The sequence below is a fragment of the Urocitellus parryii genome, chromosome 16 (assembly GCF_045843805.1).
Source record: "Urocitellus parryii isolate mUroPar1 chromosome 16, mUroPar1.hap1, whole genome shotgun sequence".
NCBI lineage: Eukaryota > Metazoa > Chordata > Mammalia > Rodentia > Sciuridae > Urocitellus > Urocitellus parryii.
In genome coordinates, this window is record NC_135546.1 from 11,813,030 (window position 1) to 11,836,219 (window position 23,190).

The 23,190-nt window shown below is 35.4% G+C and overlaps 1 protein-coding gene across 1 annotated transcript in view; it reads left to right on the forward strand.

Moving 5' to 3' along the window:
• Positions 1 to 23,190, forward strand: part of Grm7 (glutamate metabotropic receptor 7) — a 777,046-nt gene that overhangs the window by 225,290 nt on the left and 528,566 nt on the right. The gene's annotated exons all lie outside the window — the stretch shown is intronic.

The window sequence follows — 23,190 nt, forward strand, 5'->3', positions numbered from 1 at the left end:
TTTTGAATTTTTATTTTTAAAGTTTTATTAAGAAATAAAATTAAGAAATTCATGATATGTCATATCAGAATCTATTTTAAGCCCTTGAATTTACTTTGCCCAGGACTAATTAGCTAATTTTAGGGTAAAACATCCAAATAGACATAATTACTTAATATTTGATCTCAAACTTGGCACATGGTTGTTCTACCTATAATGTTCAGATCAGAAGTTTTTCTTACCATACTCTTGGTTCAATCCAGGATCTGTAACTAATCCTGGATCTGTAAACTTGCTAGTTTAGTGGGATTGGACCATTGATAATCATTCTACATTTTAGTTTGCTTTTTTTATAAAATGACATATTGGGAGACTAATAAATAAGATAATCCACAGTGAATAATCAAATGCTGCCTGACACTTAGTTTTAAGAGTTAGAGATTATTATTTATTCTTTGATGATGTTTTAGGTTGCATTCTTCTTTGGATGTGGATGTTCACTAGGATCATAAGTCACTTGGGATCCTGAAGGACCCTCAGAAAACTGTTGGGCTCAAGTTAGAATCCTTAACATTTGTGAGACAGAATAAGGGAGTTATGTTTATAAGAGCCCAAGTGGCAACAGACTTAGCCATCTATGGTCCATTCTTTGGTCCATCGATGGAATGAGACCTCTGAAACTGAGAGCCAAACAATAAACTTTTCCTCCTCTAAGATTTTCTTGTTGGGTCTTTTCCCCACAACAGCTCAAACCCTGAATAAAACATATAGCATCTGTAGGCAGTACAACTATGATCACAGGCTACAGAATTTATATTTTAGCTTTTCTATCTCTTAGCTGTACAGCTAATTTAGCCCAAAATAATTAAACTTGTGTCACCTCCATTTCCTAATTCACAAAATGGGAATGGTAAAATGTTATCAATAATTATAATTTTGGAGATGAAATAAGTTAATGCATGCAAGTCACTTAGCATATAGCCAGATATAAATTAAATGCTAAAAAGTTATTAGATCTTAATTCAACCAAGGACACTTTATTAATACGTTACACTATTTAGTACAGAGGGGGATATTTATGCATGTTTTATGAAAAGGATTTTAAAAAGTGGCAGTTCCACTTTTTAATCAAAGGAGTCTGTAAACCAGTCCCTATTGATTTAATTTCTTGTCCACTCATGACTCTATGTTCTTAGGTTTCTGTTGTTGAATCTCTTGGTCTCTGGTGTTGATTAACAGTAATGCCCAACCAAGTAAGTGTACGAAACAAACTTGCTGAAAACACAGTTTTTGCTTTCAACATACTGTAGGAAATTAAATAATCTTTCCTAAACCTCTCAGAAGAAGGTAAATAGCTTTAATTATCCGACAGATGGAGAAATGGAAGCAATGAGTCCCTAGATTCCACTCTTTTGCTCAGATTTCTAAGTGGCTTCATCTCTAAACTTATTAACTTCCTGCTTTCTTTTCAAAGCATTCCTCTCTGGAATGACTTAGTGAGGGACTCCTCAGCAAACTGATGCCTTTTCTTTAAGGAATGATTGGGTTAATGTCTGTCATTTTGCCCTTCCTTCCATTGTTCTAAATATTTATTTTGCATAATAAGGGTTATTGATACTGAAATGACACATTTTGGCAGGACTGTAACTTTGAAGATGAAAACAATATTCTTTATCCATTGATTGCTTTTAAAAATAGGCTGATATTTTCTATTTTATCAGAGATAGGGATTTTCATATTTCACATTATTTGGAGGGTATAGTATTCTATGTTAATGCAAAATAGATAAAAAATAGGAAAGGTCATGAAAAGATAGGGTCAGAATTCTGGTCTCAAAGGACATCTCTTTCATGTCTACTTTGCCATGTTTCTTCTTGGCTACTAGGTGAAATACCCCCATTGGCCCTACTTTGATTCTCTAAGATGTTCCATTTCTCAAAGAAAATTAACATTTTTGTTGAAAAGCCAAAGGATTAATTATCTGAAGCTTTTAGAGCATACATGCTTTACACACACATCTATATCCATATACAAAATAGACATTTGATACCTATATCATTTATGTATGTAGTGCATGTTTACATAAATTTATGCATACACACTTTATTGCTTGAAACTAAAAATCTTGAAATTACTATATTATCTTTATATTTAAATGAATCACTGTCTTTTATATGTCTATTTCAAGTATCTTCTCTAAAAATTTCTATGTTGCCTACAAAACTATGGTGGTCTCCATTACTTCATGCAGGTGACTCTTTAAAACTCCATTCTGTACCTTATATGTCTATTTCAAGTATCTTCTCTAAAAATTTCTATGTTGCCTACAAAACTATGGTGGTCTCCATTACTTCATGCAGGTGACTCTTTAAAACTCCATTCTGTACCAGTTCCAGTGGTCTGACACCAATTGGGAATATAGCAATATAGTTCTGATGCTAACCATCTGGAGTTAGCATAGACCCACAACTTAAAGACTCAGTCATCCACACGACTGCCTTTACTTCACACACTAGGCATACTTTGATGGTCCCCAAGCCACTCATCCTTCTAATGGAATGATTTTGGAGGGCCCCATAACTCCAATAGGCTCAATAATTTCCTTGAATAACTCACATGACTCATAAAAGTACTATATTTATGATTATACTTTTAGTGTAAAGGATTCACTTATAGCAGAGTATAGGAGGGAGCAAGCAGTGTCCTTGTGTTCTCCTCATGTAGTCAGGATGAATCACCCTCTGAGCACATCATTGTGTTAACCAACCAGGAACTGCACTGAGCCCTGGAGTCCAGAGTTTCACTACATAGGCATGGTGGATAAAAGCACTGGCCACATGATTGCACTCAAACTTCAACTCGATTGGCTCCCTGGAGCTCAGGGTGGCTCAATGATCCAATGCTTTAATCACAATAGTTGGTCCTTCAGTTGACCAAACTACAGCTGGAAGCTAGTTAGGGCCAACTATAAGTTACCTCATTAGGGTAACAGAGCCATTCCTATCAGCCTGGAAATTCCAAGGGTTTTTGAAGCACTTAGCTAGGTACCAGGGATTTGGACAGATATTTATACTACACATATTCTTTATCAAAATCAGTTATATAGTTGAGAAGTGATGCTGAATAGGGGACTATCAGTGTCAATCCCCTTCTTCTGTGAGTAATAGCTCATCAGGAATAAACACAAAAGGCCTAAATGTGGAGATAATGGGGTTATAATCTGGATCTGGTGCTCAGTTTTTTACTACAAGCTCCCCATACATTCAGGGCAAAGAATGATTGATCATTTACCAATAATAGGTAAAAAAGATAAGGTTGATTTGACTTACCCAGAAAGGGAGCCCAACCTGCAGCACCATTTAGTTTGATAGCCAAGGTGAGCATTGTGCCTACATATTGGCATGTCTAAGAGGATAGAAGACAATCAAGATACAGCTAATGCTTTGCAGTAACTATGTACCCAGGGAAGACATATCAATCAATGGCTGCTACTATGCTGTACCAATCAGATTAATTTCTTCTATATGCTAGCCTGAAAGAAGAAGTCTATGGTGAACCAGAAACAATCCCTAAAATCATTCCCTTCTCCTACGGGGTGGAGTATGTAGAAATTTTAAGACACCATCAAACCTATCTACTAATGAGTAGAGTGATATGAAATTCAAAATACTTAGGAGTGCCAAAATAAGTATTGTAATAAAGAATCTCTATTCACTTTACTAAGTATTATGCATGGATTGGCTACTGTCTACTGCCTAAGTTCTTCAAGTATCCTTGCTGGTTTGGTCTCCATATACTTAACAGTACTGAAAACTCTGTGATATCACTAGAGCTTCCCAATGGCCACATTTCATGGCCTGGTCTAGCATGTCAAAATTCTGGATTCCTAAGCATAATCTGCTCTAGTGCCATCCATTTCCCTGCAAATTCCATGATTTTGTCATTTTTTAGTGCTGCGTAATACTCCATGGTGTATAAATGCCACATTTTTTTATCCATTCATCTATTGAAGGGCATCTGGGTTGATTCCACAGTCTAGCAATTGTGAATTGTGCTGCTATGAACATCGATGTGGCAGTATCCCTGTAGTGTGCTCTTTTAAGGTCTTCAGGGAATCTCCAGCTTTCCCAGGAATCTCCATACTGCTTTCCAGATTGGCCGCACCCGTTTGCAGTCCCACCAGCAATGTACAAGAGTACCCTTTTCCCCACATCCTCGCCAGCACTCCTTGTTGTTTGACTTCATAATGGCTGCCAATCTTACTGGAGTGAGATGGTATCTTAGGGTGGTTTTGATTTGCATTTCCCTGACTGCTAGAGATGGTGAGCATTTTTTCATGTACTTGTTGATTGATTGTTTGTCCTCCTCTGTGAAGTGTTTGTTCATGTCCTTGGCCCATTTGTTGATTGGGTTATTTGTTATCTTATTGTCTAATTTTTTGAGTTCTTTGTATACTCTGGATATTAGGGCTCTATCTGAAGTGTGAGGAGTAAAAATTTGTTCCCATGATGTAGGCTCCCTATTTACCTCTCTTATTGTTTCTCTTGCTGAGAAAAAACTTTTCAGTTTAAGAAAGTCCCATTTGTTGATGCTTAGTGAAGCTAGCCAATCCCCTAAAAAACAAATACCAAATGTCTTCTTTGATATAATGAGAGCAACTGAGAACAGAGCAGGGAGGAAGAGCAGGAAGAAAAGATTAACATTAAACAGAGACATGAGATGGGAGGGAAAGGGAGAGAAAAGGGAAATTGCATGGAAATGGAGGGAGACCCTCATTGTTATACAAAATTACATATAAGAGGTTGTGAGGGGAATGGGATAATAAACAAGGAGGGAAATGAATTACAGTAGATGGGGTAGACAGAGAAGATGGGAGGGGAGGGGAGGGGGGATAGTAGAGGATAGGAAAGGTAGCAGAATACAACAGTCACTAATATGGCAGTATGTAAAAATTGTGGATGTGTAACCGATGCGATTATGCAATCTGTATTTGGGGTAAAAATGGGAGTTCATAACCCACTTGATTCTAATGTATGAAATATGATATGTCAAGAGCTTTGTAATGTTTTGAACAAACAATAAAAAAATTCTGGATTCCTATGCTCATTTAACACTCCATTATTACTGGAGATATTTTTATCTTTTACTTATTGCTCAGCATTGTTTGACTTGTCTATTCTTGTACAAGCAATAGGGGCACCATTGAACCTCCTGTAGGAGGTGGGTAGCTGGTGGAAAGTCCAATATACAATAGCTGTGTAATCTCAGTTATTACATCCTGATGACAAACATCAAAATGCCAAAGAGACAAAAGAAAAATAAATACTGAAATGTATGGATTTTGTATTTGCAAAGCAGCTGTTAGTTTCCAGAATGTGAACAGATTACCCAGAATGATTTTCAAGTTTTTAACAGTGTTCCCTTATTCACTCAGTAACAGCTGTTTTTTTCTAGTGATCCAACTTTGTGTGTCCATGAATGTTGAAGGTTGAAATGATATGCCAAGAAATGTTAATTCATGGCCTGTTGAATAACTTGATATAAGAATTAACAATTTCAAATCTAGTGAATTGTTATTTGTTGGGTTACTGCATGTTGAAGTGCTTATATTAAAACCTATGTCCAGCAATCCAGAAATAAGAATTAGGCTACCTTGAAAATCTAATTAATTAACCTACAATGATATAACACATTACCATGGAACGAGTAGTAGTTTCTAGAGTCAATTTTGAGTTATCAAACAAATGAAGAAGGTGTAATTAAGAAATTTCCAAAACCCTGAAATTTTGGATGGGATATGAGATGTTTTTCTCTTCTGTGAATTAGTCTCACAAAGTACTTATCCCAGATATCTATGTAATCTATCAAAAGCAAGAACTACATTATCTAAAGAACTTGTAGGTGAAAATATATGTCGTTAACTTTTTTATTTTTATTTTTAGTAATACTATAATTAGAACAATAGTAGAGAAAGCTGTTAGGAAATATTTTTAGGTGCCATTTATAAAAAAAAAATCTAAAATGGGTAGCTCCATATGACAGGCTACATTTGTACAGAGCTATCACAGTCTGTCTGGCTCCTTAGGGTGGTGATTATGTATATCATGAATTTTCCGCATAAGGAAGAGATGAGACTTGGAGTGCATGCATGTTATTAGATGAACAATGCTCTGCTTCCCTCATTGAGAAATAATATAAATAACATATTATATATATATAATCATACATACATATAAAGTATATTATATATGCATGTGATATTATATAGTATGTATATAAGATATAATATATGACATTATATTACATGATAATATATGTATATATATATATATATATATATATATATATGATATCTGTATATGCAGAAGCATACCTAAGTGACTGTCATATATGTTCTCTAATGCTATGGGTTAATTCTAGCACTTGCCATGAAGTTTTATGGGTTAATTCTAGCACTTGCCATAATTTATCCTCGTAATTATCTACAAATGCTGTTAGCCAAAGCTTCTTAAAGCCAGGACCTGTACCTCATTTGTGCTTAATCTTATATCAGCACTAATCTGAAACTCAAGTAACTTTTATGATGGAATGAATAACTAAATGAATATACAGCAAATGGAGGAAAAACATTAGGCCTGGAGCAACTGATGGCTTTAATTGCATATACAGTTTTTCTTTATTTGACCCACCAAAGGTCATAGACATAAATTTGCCTCTTAAAATCTTCAGTGTAGATATAAAAATGAAGTAACAAAATGGGACAGAACTAAAAAGCCCAAACTTTTATAACATGCTGATTTTATGAACTTTCTTGGGTTTTTTTGGTTTACTTCTCATAGCTTTTAGATGACTGTTGAAATACATACTTTATAAAACAATGTGGTATCTGCATACTTGGGACTATCTCTCTGGGATCTGTTTCTGAAACTATGTAATTGGCATTCCTGCAGTTTTAAAGAGCTTGCTGCACCTTCCCAAGAGGCTCACTTCTTTTTCTACCCCAGAAAGCATATTGTAAAAAGGGAAGATATGGCTATTAGAAAAATAAAAATAAGGTTGTTTTTCATAGACAAAAATACCAACCTTCATCATCAGCTAAGATTTCTTCCATAATTTAATGTTAATGAATGTAGTGTGGAATAGAGGAAAAGAATAGAATATGAAATTAAATGAACCTTAAAATTCCAAAGCCAGCATTATTTAGAAATGTGATTTTTTTAATTAAAGAAAATTTAAATGCAGTAAAATTCTCAGATCATAAAAGAACAGTTATGAGAGTTTGGTAAATGTATACCCTCAGGTGGCCCTTTACTTCATCCATGTATAGAATGTTCCCATCAACACAAAGCTTCCTTATGTCCTCTCTGACCAACCCTTTCACATGTAAAAGCAAATCATGTTCTGATTTTCATCATAACATGTTGGTTTGATTGTTTTTGATGTCCTGGGGAAAGGAAGCATGTGTTCTTTTGTAACTGACTTATTTTGCTTAAAATATGTTCTTGAGATTCATCTCTCTGTATGATTAGTAATTTATCCCTTCCTGTAGCTGAATTGTATTTTATCTTCTGAATATATCAGGATTTGTTTGTGTTTTCCAGCTGATGGACATTTATGTGGTTTTCAGTTTTTATTTATTATGAATGAAGTCATTATGAACTTTTTTATACAAGTCTTTGAAAACATCTATTTCCTGTTTTCTTGGAAATTACTCAGTAGTAAGAATTTCTGGGCCATAGGGTAGCTTTATGTTTAACTGTATTAAAGCCATCTAAACTGTTATCCAAGGTAGTTCCTCCAAGTTCATTCCCACAAACAAACTATGAGAGTCATAGTTGCTTCATGGTGTCTCCAGCTTTGGATTTTGCCACTCTTTTTAGTTTCAGCCTTTCTAATGGGTATATATTTGTATAACACTTTTTATTTAACTTGGAAGTATGAACACTTGTTGGATATTAGAATATTCTTATTAGTTTTCTTATGCTCACTCTTTTTAATTTTCTTATTGTGTCTTTATACTTAAAGTGTATATCATATAGATAGCATTTAATCATATCTTCATTTTGTCCTCAGTTCAGTTGAGTGCTTAGAAGATTTCTGTGTAATACAACCATATTTAGGTCTGTCATTTCCCTCTTAGTATATTCTGTCTGATTTCTTAAAATCCTACTTTCCTCCTCTTATGTTTTTTATTCATCCATAAAATATTTATTAGATTGAGTCAATGTCTATTGACCAATTTGTTTTCATGGCTTTTTGTATTTTTTTTTTGGTACTTTTAAAGATTATTTTAGAGATATCAATCTGCACCTTAATCTATCACAGTTCATTCAAAGATTACAATGTACTATTTCAAATAAAATGTAAGAGAATTGCAAAGGTGTAAATTCATTTAACTTACCCCTATGTTATGTGATTTTGTCAACTGATTTTGTTATATCATGGTATATCATACATTTCATATTATAATGCTAATTTTTTTCATTTAGTTGTTTCCTTTTATAGTAATGTTGCCAGTGGTGCTGTGAATAATTCCTTGAGGTAGATTTTCTTTAATTCAAGTATATATTTAATCATACCAATAATCAAACTGAAATAATTAATGCAAAAAGTGTTTGTGTGCTGGAACACCCCAACTAGCATTTAATGCACACCAATGAAACACTACAAGCAAATCACACATTCTTTGGGCAACCGTAAGCCCCAAAATACCTCTGATGCCAGACTACTTCTCTTAGCCAGGGAGCAGACATTGTCATTATCTGGTGGTTCTCTCTATCTTATGGTTGAATGTCAGGGAATGGTGGAGTGGATCTGGGGATAGACAGCCAGGTGGCCAGTCTCACTGATGACCTGGTAGCAGCCTCATTGATGTGGCAGAACAAGCAGTTTAAATACAGTTCCAAGTTGATGGTGTGTGTTGGTGATTTGTTATACCCAGTGAAAGTCAATGTCCATTGGTTATGTCCAGTGAGATGATGTAATTGCAACAGGGCATGTTCTTTGCACATGTCCATGGAGCTGTGCTCCCTAATTATTGTAACCATTCATTGCTAAGCATGCCTATAGCTGCTATTCCTTATGGCCAGCAACTTAGTGAGTCCCAGCATGTCCCAGCATGTCTATGGTAGATACTCCTTACAAGTAACTAAGAAAAGATAGTTTGTTTACCCAGTTATTTGTCATTTAAAATTGTTTACTCCCTGTGTTGTCTAGAGCCTGGAAGAATTTGTGTTAGCATTTCTTGCTTACAGTTCTGCTGCCAAGCAAAAGTGTTAGCTTTTATTTGTCAGATAATGAATTATTTATTTACTGTGCTTTTGTTTTGCTTTGATTTTGCCTTCTTATGGATCCCCTTCTCCCCCAAATTTAGAATTCTAGTTAAAAGTTATATTCTTGGTACATCACAATGCTATTCCATCATACCCCTGACTGCCATTGTTTCTGAAGAACAGTCAGAGTATCTGTAATTTTATGCTCATTAGTGCTGGTTTTATCTGACTGCTTTCAAGATTTTCTGATCATTTAGTTTTCTGAAGTTCGACTGCGATGTGCCTATATATGGCTTCCTTTTTATTCATCCTACTAGAATTTATTGATCTTCTTGGATATGTACATTGAGATGTTTTCCTTGAATTGGGAAATATTTATCTAGTTTCTCTTTCCATATATTTTTTCTATGTCATTATATTTCTTCTGAGACTCCAATTAGATACATATATGATTCCTTTACATTGTTCTTTAGGTGACTAAAGCTCTGTTTATTTTATTTTTCAGTCTTATGGTATCCCTGTTACATTGGACAGAGTCTATTTATGTTCTCTATGTTATGGTGACACTTTCTTAGGCATTTGTCTGATAATGTTTTATCAGACACTGTAGTGTTTTATTAGGTCAGTTCAGCAAATTTTTATTTCATATAAAAATTTCTATTTCACAGCTCTAGAATTTGTGTTTGATTTATGTGATTTTTTTTTTTGTACCAGGGATTGAACTCAGATGTGCTTAACCACTGAGCCACGTCCCCAACCATTTTTATTTTTTATTAAGAAACAGGTATCACTAAGTTGCTTATGCCTTGCTAAGTTTCTGAGGCAGGCTTTGAACTTGCAATCTGCTTGCCTCAACCTCTCAGCCACTGGGATCACAGTGTGTGCCAACACACTCAGCTTATAATTCTTTTCAGTTTCCTTTACTCTTCTAGGGTTCTCTGTTAATTGTCATTTGATCATCTTTTCTTTTTAAGCCTCTAATATACTTAGAATTAATGAGAATGCTTAAAGCATGTATTGTAAGTAGGTAATTGAGAACAACTAAGTAATTGAGAACATATTTCTATTGATTTTCTTTTTCTTGACTATGAAAATACTTTCATATTTTTTTTAAAAAAAATTACATTCAAAATTAAGAATAGTATCTGATAGGGACTCTGGATTCTACTCTTTCTTTTAAAAATTTATTTTCCTTTTCATATGATATTAAAAATCCTAGGCAATTGGCTTGGATTTTTGGAGACTCTCACAAAATTTCAGTTTCATTTGTCGTCTGAGAGTAAGCCTTAGCCTTTGCCCCTGCAGAATGATTGTGAAGTGTTTGCTAAACATTTGTAATTTGATAGGATCCAAATCCTGAATTCTACCTCCCTATAATGAGCAGAAACTGAAATCTTGGCTCAGGCTTTATAAATTTGCAGGCATTAATTCTTCTGGAAGCATTGGACTTTTTCCACATAAATTTTATCTCAGGAGTCAGCAAAGCTTTGAACTTGTGAAAAGATGTTTTGTGGCCAGTGATTCTAGAACACCCTGACATTGCATCTTTGTAGTTTGATTGCTACACGATTTTTAGTTCCAACATTGATTCTTATCATCATCTCACATCTCCTTATCTTTTTTTCTATCTGCATTTCCATAATCAAATCAACTGACAGTTAGTTGCATGGCTTCTTTAAAATTTTCTTTCTAGTGATCTTTAGTCTTTGACCTTTTCATTTGTTTCTTTTCTGACATCAGACTATCATTACAGTTGGGTCTGGGGATCAAGAATCCACTAAATTAAGATGGTTGGTGTTTTCACAGTATGCCCAGTCACTGCAATATTACTTTTTTTTTTTTTTTTTTGGCTACAGGTTTGAATTTTAGCATTTTTTTTTTACTTTTAAAGTTCTTCTGTCTCCATTCTGTGAACTGAATTGTGCCCCACCCCATTCCAATATTCATATGCTGAAGCCCTGACTCCTAATGTGAAGGTGTTTGAGAGGTGTAGATGAGGGCATGAGGTTGGAGTAAACTTACTGGGATTAGTGTCCTTGTAAGAAGACATTCCAGAGAGATTGCTCTTTTTTTCTTTCTCTCCCTACTTCCCTATAATGACATACTAAGAAAGTGACTCTGTGTTTTCATTTTATATATGAGATGTCCCAAAAAAACTCATGTGTGAGACAATGCAAGAATGTTCAGAGGTGAAAAATTGGGTTATGAGAGCATTAGCATCTTCAGTGGATTCATCTACTGATATGGATTAACTGGGTGGTAACAGTAGGCAGGTTGAGTGTGGTTGGAGTTAATAGGTTACTGGAGGTGTGCCTTTGGGGTTTATATTTTGTCTCTGGTTCCTTCTGCTCTCTCTATGCTTCCTGGCTGCCATGAACTGAGCAACTTTCCTATGGCATGCCCTTCCACCATCATGTTTGGCCTCATCTCAGGAGTAGAGCTATAGAGTTGGTTGACTATGGACTGAGACCTCTGAAACCAATAGCCAAAATAAACTTTTTCTCTTCTAAGTTGTTCCTGTCAGGTCTTTCTCACAGCTTCCAAAATGTGAGAAAATACATTTCTCATGCATAAGCCATTGATTCAGTGATATTTTATTATGGCAGACCAAACTGATGTCCCAGGTTCACTCCACTTTCACAATCTGGTTCCTTATCATTTTTTTCTGTTTATAAAATGTTATTCTTATCAGTCACTTTCCATTATCAGCACTGAAGAAACAACTCTCAAATCTTTGTAATTTCAAATCACAGAATTGTATGATTTATTTCTCATCCACCCAATGTAGGCAAGTGGGATAGAGAAGTTTCTAGAAAGGAAGATGAAAGAAATTTTTGCCATATTTCAGTTCTAACAAGGTTTCCTGCCAAATACTAAGGAAATGATGTTCTTTCTGAGGATTAATTATGTCAGCATTCCATCCTAGATGATGTGAAATACAATGAGAGGGGAATATACATACACAAGACAAATATTTAAACCCAGATAGTAGACTGCAAAGCCTGCTATTCTTTCAGTCATCACACTGACTCACTTAACACTTGCTCACATGTGGTTGATTATTATTCACTAATTTTCTATTTTTTTTTTGTGCCAAGTAATAGTAAATGCTAGAATTTTCTCCTAAACATTTTTGCATGTTTTATATTATGCCTGTGCTCATCCAGCACACTATATGGCTACCAACCCCATTCAACAATGTCTTTATAATCAATCATCAGCCCTGTGAAAGACATTTATTCACGCAGCCTTTCAACAATACTATGGGTTAGGAATTGACATTATTCCTGTTACACAGGGAACATCTCAGGTTCACAAAATGCAGAAACTTTTACAAAGTTAAGGGGAAATTGTCATATTTAAAATTCAAAATTATGCCTATTGGGTCCAAAGTCCAGAATGTTTACCAAGGTTAATATAACATAATATAATATTAACTTAAGTGACATAATTGTGTTTTATATACTATTATAAATGCAGTGCATATTGCCATTTAATTTAAGATTCAATGGTTTGATCCCTAAGCATTATCTTATTCTCCCTGACTAGTGCATATAAGAGATTGTCCATAAATACTTAGCTATTCCATTTTACTCAGGCCCAGATTTTTGAAATATCTAGATGTCAGAACCTAATGTATTACTTAATTCAGCCCTGATATTCTTTATCATAATGTAGTAATATGTGATTTTTTAAAAAAGTGTATGAACAGGATCCTAGATTATTATGGCCAATAAATGAGTGGTTGACCTAGAACAATTTGGCAAATTTGTACCTGGGCTTTCATTATTCAAAGTGAATGAAGAAACCCAGACACCTTACATTTTTAGCCATCTCCCCAGGGATCTGGCAGCAGTGTTGCTGGATCTGTTGGGAAGTGTGCTCACTCTGGAGTCTAACTTCTAGGTCTTAGCTCTCTCCTGCATCTCAGCGAACAATTATTGCAGCAGAAGAATGAAATTATGGTATTTGTAGGCAAGTTTTCCAAGTCCCTCATACTGGAGTTTTTGTTTAGGGAGCATAGATCTTCCTCTGGTTTTCCTGCCTTACTTAAGAGACTAAGTTGATGAGACCTACAGGAGTGGAAACAACTTGTTTCTCTCTTAAGTCTATGATTTATATTATGTAAACTATTCTCTTCCTTAGTTCTAAAGATTACTTAGCAAGATCTTGGAATTTTAATAATTCTTATTCCTTGATTTTTGTGAACTATTACATCTATTGTACCTTCACTTTCAGTTTGTTTCTAATTCCTTCAAGTGTTTTGTGAGATGAGTAAATTTATAATGTTAGGGAAAAAATTAGAATCAGTGTTGAGTATATAGAGCTGCTTCTCAGCATGTGTGAGGGCCTGGGTTCCATTTCCAGCACCACATAGGCAAAATAATTAGAATCAAGTGGTGTGTGTGAGATAAATTTGAATGATTTCATTTATATATGAATTTGAGATTACTCAACTGAAATTTTGGCTTGTTACTAAATAAATGCACAAAATATGAAATTGAACCTAGAGATGCTTAACCATTGAGCCACATCCCCAGCCCTCTTTGAGACAGGGTCTTGGTAAGTTGCTTATTGCCTCACTAAATTGCTGAGGCTGGTCTCAAACTTTCAATCCCCCTGCCTCAGTCTACTGAGTTATTGGGGATTACAGGTTGCACTACCATGCCTGGGAAATACTTTTCCTCTTAATATTTTACTTCCTTTTTCTTAAATTAAAATCACTTTTAACTGATACACAAAAACAAAAGTATTTTACATATTTCTGGGCTATCATGTGATATTTTGATCCTTGCATTTATTATAGAATGTTTAAATTAGGTTAAACATTCCTATCTCTTTAAATATTATTTACCTTTTTAAATAGTGAAATATTTTGTTTTGTCTTGTTTTTGAAATTCACAGTACATCATTGTTAGTCTGTAGTCCCCCTACTATGCAAGAGTAGTATTTCTTACTCCCACCTGACTCCAACTTAGTGGCCACTGATTAATCCTACACCTTGCCTCCATTCTCCGTCCTCCTCCTGCTTACTAATATCAATTCACAATGGATTAAAGATTTTTTCTTTCCACAATTTTTATTGGTGCATTGTAGTTGTACTATGATGGGATTTGTTGTTACATATTTGCTGTTACATATTGTGCACATAGTGTAACAATATAATTTGGCCAATATCACTTCTCAACATGAATTAAAAACTTCTTCATAGGAAAAGAAACAATCAAGAGGGTGAAAAGAGAATGGGAGAAAAATCTTTGCCACCTGCACCTCAGATAGGGCATAAATTTCCAGGATATACAAAGAACTCAAAAAGCTTAACCAAAACCCAAATAACCCAATCAATAAATGGGCAAAAGAACTGAACAGGCCCTTTTCAAAAGAAGAAATATGAATGAGCAACAAATATATGAAAAAATGTTAAATATCACTAGCAATTAGAGAAATGCAAATTAAAACTACACAGATTTCATCTCACTCCAGTCAAAATAGCAACTATCAAGAATACACATAACACTAAAATTGGCAAGGATGTTGGGGAAATGGTACACTCGTATATTGCTACTGAGACTGCAAATTGGTGCAACCACTCTGGAAAGCAACATGGAGATTATTCAGGAAAATTGGAATGGAACCACCATTTGACCCAGTTATTCCACTCCTCAGCATATACCTAAAGGACTTAAAATCAGCATACTGAATTAACTTGGCCACATAAATGTTCATAGTAAGCCAATTAATAGTAGCTAAGCTATGGAACCAACCTAAGTGCCCTTGAATAGGTAAATGGATAAAGAAAATGTGGTACATACATGCAAAGGAATATTACTTAGCCATAAAGAAGAATGAAATTATGGCATTTGCAGGTAAATGGATGGAATGGAAGCTATTATGCTAAGTGAAATAAGCCAATCCCCCAAAACCAAAGGCTGAATGTTCTCTCTTATGCAGATGCTAACTCAAAATAGGCAGGGGTGGGTGGAAGTAGAAGTAGAGGTCCATCAGATTGGACAGGGGAGAATGGGGGGGGGAGAAGGATGGGAATGGGAAAGACATTAGAATGAATCAGACATAACTTTCCTGTATTCATATATGAATACACGACCAGTGTAACTCCACATTGTGTACAACTACAAGAAAAGGGAAGTTATACTCCATGTATATATGATATGTTAAAATATTTTCTTCTGTCATGTATAACTAGAAAGAACAAATAAAAAATACTTTAAAAAAGAACATAAGTAACAATAAACTTTGGCAAGGATGTGGGGAAAAATTTTCACTCATACATTGCTGATGGAACTGCAAATTGGTGCAACCAGTATGGAAAGCAGTATGAAGATTCCTCAGGAAAATTGGAATGGAACAACCATTTAACCCAGTTATCCCACTCCTCAGCATATAGCCAAAGGACATAAAATCAGCATACTAAAGTGATGCATCCACATCAAGGTTTATAGCAGCATAATTCACAATAGCTAAGTTTTGGAACCAACGTAGGTGCCCTTCAACAGATGGATTAATAAAGAAATTGTGCTATATATACACAATGGAATATTATTTAGCCATACAGAAGACTTTATGACATTTTCCAGTAAGTGGAGGGATCTGGAGAATATCATGCCAACCCCAAAAAACAAAAGGTCACATGTTTTTGATGACATGTGGAACCTAAACCACAATAAAGGGGAGAGAGGAAGAAGAGAAGTTCAGTAGATTAGACAAAGGAGAACAAAAGGAAGGGTGGATAGGAATAGGAAAGACAATAGAATAAATTTAACATAATTTTCTTACATATACATATGAAAATACCTAAATGAATCTCACCATCTTGCCCTCCCACAAGAATGGGTTTTTGATTAGAATAAGATACATTCCATGTTTGTATAATTTTATCAAAATGGATTCTGCTGTCGTGTATAACTAAGAAAAACAATAAAATAAAAAGAGAAAGAAAAAAAAGAAATGTAAAAAAAAAAAAAAGATTTAAATGTAAGACCAGTAACTATGAAATAAAACAAAAGCACAGGAAACAAAAGTGAATAGAATATAAACAGAAAAGTGAGACTACAAGAAACAAGAGTGAAGTGATAGGCCTGGGGTTGAGGCTCAGTGGTAGAGTGCTTACCTCACATGTGTGAGGCACTGGATTTGATTCTCAGCACCACATATAAATAAATGAATAAAATAATGGTCCATCAACATCTAAAAAAAAGTGAAGCCACAACTTTGGAAAAGGAGAAAACATTTTTGAATAGTACATCTGACATGGGTTAATATCCAGAATATATAATATAGCACTCCAAAAATCCTATAGAAAAAAGAAATTAAATAATCTGAAAAATGGCCAATAGACCTAAATAGACATTTCTTCAAGAGGACATACAGATGGTCAACAGGTGTATGAAAAAATATTCAGCATAAATACTCATCAGGGAAATAAATATTTTCTATTCACTAACCATGATGGAATAACAAAAATTGGTTTTCAAATGACTTCATTTGGAAGTTATGTTGATATCTACATAGTGCTTTTTTTCTTAATACAAATTGTATGCAGTACAGTCTCACCTCCAAAATCATTAACTTCTTAAAAACTCTATTTGGAAAATATACATAGGCTTTATGTTGCCCATTCAGCTAATTCTCACTCAGTGCAATCCATTTGCTTCTTTGTTTCTTCATTTACTTAGCTAATGTTCACAAAGTGATGAATTTTTAAATAGAATATCAATTTGTAGCTAAAATAAAAATAGTAGATGTTGTCTTCAAGATGGGAATTTCTAAAAAAAATTAAATTGGGAGAGAAGTTGGAGGTCAGTAACAACTTTACAAAGCAATTAAGAATATTTTCTTCTTCTTGATCACTTATGGAACCATTCATTCCCGTATTGACCCCACTCATGTTCCAATTCTTTTTTCATCAGATGCCTGAATTTTCCAACTTCTTGGATATTGCTATGTTAGACAGTTACCAAAAAAGAATTGTGATAAATAATTTTCAAGAAAACAAAGCTCTAATGAATGGGATGGCCATCCACTTGCGGGGGTGGGGGTGGGGGCAGCAATCAACACAGGAATAATGGCCACAGCTGAGCTGGAATGAGTGTGGGATAATGCAGCTGAAGCAAGGCCACAATCAGATTCATTTGGCACTCGGTCCATTTTAGTTATGGCATTTGGACCACATTTTCATTTCTGCTAGTGACCTAGTTCCACCTGCTACTTCCAGACACTTGACAAACTATCTATGGGATAAACTTAGAGTGATGATCTTGTTTAAAGCAAATGTGTATTTGTATTTATAATGGCTATGAGGAGACAGATTGTGTGTGTTTGACAGGTTAGAAAGTCCTGCTCGGTATTGCATGACCAGGACACCATCAGCAAATGATGAGAAAATAATGCAATTTGCTGGGCAAATGTATTGAGTGCCAGGTGGGACACTGAGGACGTAATGATGATGGACACAAACCCCTGTTAAACAAATGAGTTAAAAAGGAGCTACCCTTTTAAGCCCACATAATACCCTTGGGTCTCTGGCACAGAGAGTGAGACAGAAGATGGCCCAGGTTGGGGCAGGCACAAAAGGAGAGGCTCAGATCACAGAGCATTTGTGTTATTTCATTCAACAATCTCCTCTTGATTATTCATTAGAATAGAGAAACTCTCAGGCCATGAACAAGTGATAGACTGTATGGTTCCTATTCACTTCTGGAGGATACAATCTGTTTCACTTGCCAGTGAGATGAGTGTGTGATGCCTAGTAGGAGCTTGACAAATGTTTGTAGAATGGATATATAATAGATTCTACAGCATGACTACCCAAGTTTTCTCAATTCACTTTGTCCCATAAATCCATTTTTAAAAAATTTTTTTTTAGTTGTAGACAGACACAATACCTTTATTTTATTTATTTGTTTTTATGGTGCTGAGGGTCGAACCCAGTGCCTCACACATGCAAGGCAAATGATCTACCAACTGATCTACAACCCCAGCCCCATAAATCCATTCTTTAAAGGGGAACTTCTTATTTTTTAATTTTTATACCTTTATTTTTCATTTTTTAGTTATACATGACAGTAGAATTATTTTGGTAAATTATACATACATAGAGTATAACTTATTCTATGTAGGGTCTCCCTCTTGCGGGTATACATGATATGGAGTTACCCTGATTGTGTATACAAATACAAGGCTAGGAAAGTTATGACAGATTAATTCTACTGTCTTTCCTATTCCCTTTCTCACTCCTTTCCCTTCATTTCCTTTTGTCTAATCCAGATATTTAGTTGTGAAAGCAGGTGGAAGAGAGAACAGTTTGCATGTAGATAGGAAAGGGATGCATGAGATCCTCTATGGAGTAGTAATTTTTTCATCATTATTCAACATACCAGGCAGTAGAGTTGCTTGAGGGAGTGGGGTTGTTTTTAGTGGAAACTGTGTTTGTGCTATAACTGGAGCTGATTGAACTTTGTAAGTCAGTGCCACTTGACAGAGGATTGGAAAAACTATTGAGTCCTATACTTTCTATATTTCAGAGTCAAAATGAACTGTCAGCATCCATGTAAGGGACCTGGGTTGGGGCTGTGACTCTAAGAAGGGATATGTGTGGGTGGCCTTAGGCAGTACAAAGGAGCAAGGTGTCTGAGCACATGTGTGGAAAGGTTCCATGGAGAAATGGAGCATTATTGATTAGCTATTGGACATAGATCTACTCCCAGGGTTCTGAAGAATCTGGGATCTTGTATTCCCTTATAAGCAGGTTTATCTTACTCCCTTTTCTATTGCTATAACTGAGCAATTTGTAAGGAAGGATAATTTATAGAGAAAAGAAATTTCTATAGCTGATGGTTTAGGAAGTCCAAGAGCAGGGTGCCAGCATCTATTCTGCATCTGCTGAGGGCCTGATTCTGGGTCATGTCATGAAGAACAAGAACAAGCAAGGCAAAGAGAGCTCACTTTTATAACAAAGCCACTCCAAAAATAACCCATTAATCCACTAATCCATTAATCCATGAATGGAATAAGCCATTCATGAGGGCAAAGCCTTCTTGACCCAGTTATGACATAAAAGTCCCACCTGGTCTGACCTCTTAGTATCTCACAATAGGGATTAAATTTCAACATGAGTTTTGGTGGGGACATTCAAATGCTAGAAAGTGTTGTATGATTTTACCATACCTTGGACTCTCATATTCCTATTTTATGATTTTCTCTTATATTTCTTGCCCTCTTGAGATCTGTATTTCTCTGTCATTTGTTTTCTTCTCTGTGATTCATGTCAAGGACAGGCAAAGAAGAAAGATTGGCACAGGCAATCCACACCCATAATGGATCATCTCGCTTAATTTCTTAATCTAGATCAGATTAGAGTTCTGATAGCTACTTTGAGCAAATAAGTAAACTCTTGGTTCAATCCATGATGGCCAAAATGGCCAACCACTTAATACCCCCACAAAAGGCCATTTATGTAGAAGGAACAGCTGGCGTAATGGGTGAGGGTCCTCAGGAGAAAGATGCAGTAAGATTAGGCACTTGATATCCATGCAGATAAAGCTCCACAAGTGTCTCTCTCATGATAGGATTTGGAGTAGTAGCAGGATTCATAGGAGATTTGTCCCAGAGATGTCATGTTTCCCCCCCCATAATATGATAAGTTTTGGATGTTGTTTTGATTTAGATAATTCTCTGAAGGACAGAGTGATAAAGTAGACAGAACACTCAGGAAAGTATCTACAGCCAAGCACTAAGCACAAAAGATGCTGAGATGGTGTAAGGTATAGTTTTGTGAAATTTTTGTTGATCATAATGTGTGACTTGAATAAGTACTCAGCAGAAAGTTTGAGTTCAAAGAGGCAAATATTGTGAAATTTGATATAAAGTTAATGATTATTCTTTGTTTTTGCTCCATAAAGCTTTTGTTAATTTAATATGGATATAAGGTCATTTATTGCTTTTACCAAACTCAGTGCAAACTCTTAACAAAAGCTCTGCAGCTGGGCATAGCAGCACATACCTGTAATCCTAGCAACTCCTGAGGCTGAGGCAGGAGGATTACAAGTTTGAGGCTAGTCTTATCAATTTGGCAAGACCCTAAGCCACTTAGTGATAACCTGTTCCAAATCAAAAAATAAAAAGGGCTGTACCTCAATCCCTGCTATTTAAAAAAAAAAAAATGTCTTGCATCTCTCTCTCCACGCTACAGAACCATTTCACCTGTTGCTATATCTAGCTTATTTGTTAGCTGTGTTGGGCTGGGACATGCAATACCTGTAGAAATAATCACTGCTAATAGACTTATTGCCCGGGAATGGGCCAACAGTGGCCCAAATATCTTTTGATCTAACAAAGGGTTGTCAACCATTCTTTCACTATTCACTTGCAGCCTGGAGGAGGGTGGATTCTTTTCCATTCTTCTGCTATGTTCAACTACTTATGCTAAATGTAAGAGGTACTTCAAATGAATCAATTTACTTGCCACTGAAAAGCAACTTCCATCTGTTTGTTTCTTTGTTGTTGTTTTTGTTGTTTAAATTGTATGTAGGTAATGCCAATTTAGAGAAAAGCAATACCATGGCAAGCAATTATTACATTTTTCCCATTTCGCCCACTGTCATGAAAAGCATGTTCTGTGAGTCCATTATAAACACAATCTTCTCATCCAGGATTGATTTTTCTTTTTTGATGTTTTTATCTTGCAATTTTAAATTAAATCTGCTTAGCTTCCCTTAAATTAGATGAAGAAAAATCAAAGCCAAACCTTTCTCTCTACAAAGGTACTTGAGCACTTTTGTAACTGTAAATAGCAATATTTTAAAATGATATGGGAGATGAGGTTTTTCTAGCTCAAAGACTAAGTCTTACTATTTATTTTTAAACATTGAAGCTATAAAACTTCAATCCATTGACTGTGAAAAATCATTTAGTAGCCAAGTAATTTAACATACCACCTAAATCTCTAACAGGTGTTGATTACCGTGAAAACTTTAAAGCCTATAGTGCTAGATGTTCAACCCACTTATGTGAGTATTGATAATATATCATTACTTATAGGAAGCAATAACATAAAATATAATGCTGATTTTTAGAAATGAATATGAAACTCACAAATACATAAAATATATTTAATTATATTATCTTACTTAGCCTCAGATAAACACTTGTGAATAAGTTCTTGCTAGAGGGGCCCTCCCATTTCAGCAAGCCCTTTCACATTAATTTCCATTTATAAAATATGAATAGAGTACCTACTACGTGCCAGATGCTCACAGTTCAGAGTGCCAGAGTAAATAGCACATAGAGAGAAGAATTTGAGGAGTAGACTGGAGGGAGAAATTAATGTGTAAATTAACAACAAGAAGATCTTGGGAGATCTAAGAGGCAGTGTATATATGAGTATATACATATGAGGAACACAGGTGAGTGCAGTCAATACAATATGTGTGGAGAGATTTCAGGAAAGATTCTTCCTGAAGATGATGCTGAGATTCAAGTTGAAGTACAACTGTTGAGTGAAAAGAAGGATGAATGGGAGCCCAGAGAGCAGGAAGGAAGGTTAGGATAAGACTGGGGAAAGAACTGTTTTTCAAGCCAATAGATTTGGACAGAGGTAGGGAATGGAACATGCCACAGGTGTCAGTGTAAATGATGGAATAGGAAGTGATGGGAGTAGGCTGCAATGGCTGATTACAGCATACACCTGTTCAGGTGCTGAGTTTGCCGGGAGGATGGGCCACAAAAATATGGTTTTGAGCAGGAAAGTCACATGACCCGGCATGCATTTGAATTGGTTACTTTAAGACACATTGTGATAAAGTGTATTGAACAAGTAGGCAATAGTAGAGACCAGAGTTGCTCTAAATGATAAAATATTGCAGAGGTCCCAGCAAATCGCTCTGTTAGGGTACCATGTTAAAAGGTGTTTAGAAAGTAACATCATCAAGACTTGGCATTCAATCCAAGATAGAAAGGGAGAGGGAGAATGGAAGCATGTCAGGAACCTATTTACAACATGAGTGGCTAGGGAATGGCTTTGCTTCTAATTGACAGATTTGGAGGAACAGAGGTTCAGATTCACTAAAAATGTGACTATATAATTAATCATAGGGTAGTCAGATAAGCTCATTATTACATTATTGCAATTTGTTCTCACCCTATTTTTTTAGAATAATCAAATGCCTTTTGTTTTCTTTTTAATTTTTAATTTAATTATGCCATGTACGCAGGAAAATACAGGTACCATATCTATGTGGTTATCATCACTTGGGAAAAAATTATTGATCTTTAAACTTATGATTTGTACACAGCTCCAATTTTTTCTCCCCAAGTGAGCATACCTGTATAACTAGCACCTGGGTCAAGAAGTAGAATATATTGTCAGCTCCCCTGCCCCCTAGAAAGCCCATTTCAGTGCCTTTTAAAGTTAAGCCTGAGATTGACTTTCTGTAAAAATTATATTCCTCAAGCTGCCCACTATTTTTGGCAAGGGGCAAAAATTGATGAAATTGAAATTTAAGTTGGCAGCAGTGCAAAAGTCAGGAGATTTATTGAAGCTGTTAATACAGCATATGGCAAAGATCATATCTCAAAGAAAGCAAAGGTTATGCAGTTAGCCCAAGAACTGATAACAGAAGGGACTTGGTTCACCATTTTTATGGAAGAGGGTATGTTTCTCCTTAATAGTTGGGCAATTGAGATTCTATATTTTATCATTTTAAAAATGTATTTTTCACATTTTTATGTCTTTGACATTGAGACAAATCTCACCATGGACACTGAATTGCAGCCACTGTCAGCCTGTGGGTGGCAGCTCTTGCTAGTGTGTCTTTGCCCTGACTTGACTTGCACTTGGCCATGACTTATCACTTTGATTATATGTTTGGCTAGTGCTGCAGATGTGGGTCCCCATGCAGTGCCACAAGGCAGGGGAAATTGC